The sequence below is a fragment of the Notothenia coriiceps genome, unplaced genomic scaffold, assembly GCF_000735185.1.
Source record: "Notothenia coriiceps isolate Sejong01 unplaced genomic scaffold, NC01 NC01_scaffold00015465, whole genome shotgun sequence".
Taxonomy (NCBI): domain Eukaryota; kingdom Metazoa; phylum Chordata; class Actinopteri; order Perciformes; family Nototheniidae; genus Notothenia; species Notothenia coriiceps.
In genome coordinates this window covers 890-5,121 of record NW_011348166.1, presented here as the reverse complement: position 1 = coordinate 5,121, position 4,232 = coordinate 890, and the positions used below count along the sequence as shown (strand labels likewise).

Genomic DNA, 4,232 nt, shown 5'->3' with positions numbered 1-4,232 from the left:
AAAAAACAGTGATCAAATATTCAGGTTTACCGTAATTTTCGGACTATAAGGCGCACCTGAATATAAGCCGCAGCAGCTAAATTGAATGATGTGTACATATATAAACCGCACTGGACTATAAACCGCAGGTGTTTTAATGTTTAATTACCATATGTAAGGGTTCGTGCACACAGGGGATTGTCGGGAAAGAGATGGCTGTTTGAGGAAGCTCCCATTTATTAACATTTGAACAAACAAGTTGCATATTTGCATAACGTATTCAAGTGTTAGCATTTAGTGCAATAGTAGCTACAGAACATGTACTGTGCTGTGTAAACTGTACTGTATCACATAGCGTTTCAGACACACAAACTTTTCAACTTTCAAACTTAAACGGTGCGCTCCCAGCGCACGTACCGGCAGTGATCTACTGCAGTGGTTTTCAACCAGTGGTACGGGGACAAACTGTCTCGCTCTCGTGATGTCTGTCTGTCTTGCTCTCGTTCTGTCTCTCGGACCACTCTCGGTTCCACTTTTACTTTGCGCGCTACCTGTCTCACTCTTTTCCGGCCTCCAGCTTTTCCTGCTGGAGCCTGCCGCTTAAGGGGGGGGGGCACGGACCGGCCATAGAGCCCATAGAGTTAAAGGTGGTGGACTGTAACCTGTAAAATCCATAGATTTAGGAGGTCCCCTCGTGGCCGTTAGCTGTGAAAATCCATAGATTTAGGAGGTCCCCTAGTGGCCGTTAGCTGTGAAAATCCATAGATTAGCCGCACCGTTATATAAGCCGCAGCGTCGAAAAATGGGAAAAAAGGCGCGGCTTATAGTCCGAAAATTACGGTAGTCTTTAGTTAAATTATTGACAATTTAAAAATCAGATGGCCGTTATTGCTCAGTTTCTTATTGTGTGGTTTATCTTTCCTCAACATTAATGATATGTTGTCCTTCCTGTTTACTCTTTACAGGTTCAAAAATGCTATTTTTGAGATTTCTCCGGCAGAGACTGTCGGCGTTTTCGAGGTTAAGGCCAAGTTCATGGGCGTGCACTTGGAGACGTTACAGTTGGAATATCAGGTATTGTTTCGCTTTCATATCTCTATATCTTTCCACCAGGGAAGTAGATGGACTAACTGAATTGATTGAATGTCTTGGATTCAATGATGTAAGCTCATTATAAACTCCTTGGTGACTGTTAAACTACCTACCTTTAGCTTAATTAAGACTTGAATGGAGAATACCACTTTTAATACGTGGAAGAATCCATTGAGCTCGATTCTGCCTTGAGTGAGTTTTATTGTCAATAATTAAATGTACCTACAGTAATTCTAGGACTTATTTTTAAAGGGGTCCTATTATGCTCATTTTCAGGTTCATATTTGTATGTAGTTCCTCTACTGTGTCATGTCTCCATGCTTCAATGTTCAACAAGCTGTTTATTTTTCTCATACTGCCTGTGCTGCAGCACTTCTTTTCACCCTCTGTCTGAAACCTGAAAACACATTTGGTTTATTTATTGTGGCTAATTTGTTCTTTCCCCGTCTGTTTTTCAGGATCTCCTCCAGCTGCAGTATGAAGGTGTGGCGGTGATGAAGCTCTTCGACAGAGCCACCATCAATGTCAACCTGCTCATTTTCCTTCTCAACAAGAAATTTTACGGGAAATAGAAAGAGGATAAAAGGGCTACGGACACTGATTCAAACCACAAGGCCCGCTTTGAGGGTTGCAGAAAGCCCTGACCTGAACCACCCTGCTTCCTACACATTCCCCTCTGCACTTCTCTCATGTGCCTTATGCAAATGTATGTGTATTATGTGGATCACCATATGTGCTTTATTCTTAATAGAATAGCCAGTAGGCCACAGAAGCTTGCTGGAGTCTTTTTTCTCACTGTCTTTTTGTCTGTAACTGCGTATAGGTCAGAGGTTTAAGATTTGTATGTTTTGCTTTAAATATTATAAAAATCTCGTGCATGGGCCTTGATTAATTATAAAATGTACGTTTTATGTAAAGAGATAACGTTTTGTGTCTTTATTAGCTGATAGTTTATCCGCTCACCTGAATGTTAAATGCTTTCAGAAAATCTCCTCCACCAAAACTACACAAAAGTGCTAGTTTACTTTTCAGCAGGGCTGCGGTCAGGCTGGATTCAAAACCTTCTCTGGGCCGCTTCGTGTCTTCAAACTGCACAGAAAAATGGAGCAGTTGTCGAGGGAAAAAACAAGATTAGAGATGATTACTTCTCGTTTTATTTAAGTGTTTTTCACATGCTTTGATTGGAAAATTATTAAACTCTTGAGATTTGACCCACCTGAATGCATACTTAACACACCAAAGAAGATCGTTAAAATCTTAAATTCCATCAAATGAAACACTCTTTGTTTTTATAAATGTCTTCAATCAATTTTTCAAACTGAGAATTTTAAGAATTTTCTGATGGTGCATTGTAAAATTACAAAATATTTGGTATTATCTTTTTACTTAATTGTTATATCATTTAATAAATTTATCTTGCATTAAATCCAAAGAACATGATATTAATAATAATAAAAACAATAACCTATTAATAATAACACATATTAAGTACATTTCCCCCAAAATAGCAATCTGATAAGTGATAAAAAAAGACATTGCAACAAAATTAGCATCCTGCTCATATCGAGTTCAATTCTGTTTTTATTAAATGAAATTTAAGAAACAACTATAAATTAAAATCGGTATGTTGATAACACATTTTATACAATTCTAAATATCAAACCCGTTATTCTTAAACTGCTTTCATAGACAGCAGTTTTAGTTAAATTATTGACAGTTTAAGAAACTGTTAGCTGTTAGTGATTGGTTTCTCATTGTGTGGTTAATCTTTACATTTTCTCTAAATGTGTTGCCTGAGCAGGACAAAATTTCACCTGACACCCCTTAGTGTTTCCTGGCACTTGCCTTGCTTTGGAGCCTTTCCTGTCTTTATTTTTTTTTGTTGAGTCAGGCTGTTGGTTTGTTTTTGGACCTGACTGAGCAACTGCCATGACGACAGCCCTGCTGCTCACAACTGACCTGCAGCGCATGTCTTTCTTTAACTTCAACATGCATGAGCAGGAAGTGACAGGGCGCTTAGTGGAAATATTACTTTTTTCTTTCTCTGTCCATCTTGTATAACTGAAACACAGGTCATTATGACATTTAAAAGTCAGTTTAGTAATAAGCACAGCATGTGAAAAAATGTGTAAAACAAATGGGTGGGATCTAAAAGTGTTAGATTTTTAATAACGTCTTTTTGAAAATAATTTGACAAAGTTGCCCTTATTTATATTTATTTTGTCAGTCCATATTATGCTAGTTGCAAAACCCTAAAACAGATAATGTAATTAAGCTTGAGGATGTGCAGTATTACAGTCCTGTGGGTCCAGTAGATATCACTGGACACCATTTATTTCTCAGTTTATTGTATCAGAGTTTGACCTATTTTAAGAGGCCTTGAATGAGATCCTCTTAAACAAAATGATGATTTTCTGCCTTATGTAAAGATGCCATGACCAGAGGTTGACACTGTTATTGGAAAAAGAGGGGCTTTATTCTCTCTACATCTCTTCAAGTACTGAACAAGATTGTGTTAATGGACTTAATTCAGTCCATTAAATGTATATTATGTTTTAGAATAAAGCTCTACATATACCATGTGTCTCCTTCATCTGCAGTTGTTGCTCAGGCAGTGGTGGACTGTAACTACAATTACTGACTGAGGCACAATTTTGAGGTATTCAAGGGTCCCTATTATGCTAATTTCCAGGTTCATAATTGTATTTTGTGCCTCTACTGTGACATGTCTCCATGCTGTAATGTTCAAAAAGCTCTTTATTTTTCTTATGCTGCCTATGCTGCAGCACTTCTTGTCTGAAACCAGAGCCCAGTCTACACTGATTGGTTAGCTGGCTGGCTATGTTGTTGATTGGTCAACCACTTAGAGATGTCTCACCCTTTAAGGCCCTGACACACCAGGCCGAAATCGGCCGTTTTCGTTAGTCGGACGACGAAGCGTGCCCTGTCGCCCAAACTCAATTTGGTGTGTCCCGCACCGTCGGCCGTGACACGCCTTATTTGGCCTTTCATGGCCGACGCATGTTGAATCGGCCATGCGTCGGGTCGGGCAGTCGGGCCAAATAAATCACTCTGATTGGCTGTTCAGCTAGCGAATCAGTGCATGAGAAGTGAAACGGAAGTGAGGCACGTAAACAAACTGTTAAGAAGGCAAATCTGAG

At 39.1% G+C, this 4,232-nt stretch overlaps 1 long non-coding RNA gene across 1 annotated transcript; it reads left to right on the top strand.

Moving 5' to 3' along the window:
• The first annotated feature begins 949 nt into the window (after window positions 1–949).
• Window positions 950–3,649, top strand: LOC104948931 (uncharacterized). Its single transcript, XR_798747.1, has 2 exons — window positions 950–1,053; window positions 1,530–3,649. It is a non-coding gene; the product is annotated as an uncharacterized lncRNA (long non-coding RNA).
• The last annotated feature ends 583 nt before the right edge of the window (window positions 3,650–4,232 follow it).